The sequence below is a fragment of the Cryptotermes secundus genome, unplaced genomic scaffold (genome assembly GCF_002891405.2).
Source record: "Cryptotermes secundus unplaced genomic scaffold, Csec_1.0 scaffold847, whole genome shotgun sequence".
Taxonomy (NCBI): domain Eukaryota; kingdom Metazoa; phylum Arthropoda; class Insecta; order Blattodea; family Kalotermitidae; genus Cryptotermes; species Cryptotermes secundus.
In genome coordinates, this window is record NW_019720577.1 from 180,985 (window position 1) to 181,402 (window position 418).

The window sequence follows — 418 nt, forward strand, 5'->3', positions numbered from 1 at the left end:
TGGCCTCCACAGCCTTCAACACGGATAGCTTCACTTGGGGGGGGGGGTTACTAAGCAAGCTTCAAACATTATATCAGTATACTAATGCAAGCAAATGCAATTTAAAAACCTCTAACAAAATCTAACTTCAAAGGAACAGAATATCTTAAGGCCAAAATTATGATAAATAACCAAAGAATTACTTTGGACGCTCTTTTCAACTTCAAATGAAAGATGTGAAAATTTAGTTACATAAATTCCAGCAACTCTTGGGGATAATAAATGAACTAAGCCTGTATTAAGGAAAGTACGAACAAATATGGTACTTAAGGTTTATAAAATGGTTTTATATATATATATATATATATATATTAAAACTGGCAGGAATATGTGGTTTCTGTAATGTTAATAATGTACGTAACATCAAACTAACTTGTGA

General features: G+C 31.6%; 1 protein-coding gene across 2 annotated transcripts in view; it reads right to left on the reverse strand.

The window, feature by feature from the left end:
* LOC111869679 (Golgi resident protein GCP60) overlaps positions 1 to 418 on the reverse strand; it is a 40,768-nt gene that overhangs the window by 31,612 nt on the left and 8,738 nt on the right. The window lies entirely within an intron of this gene.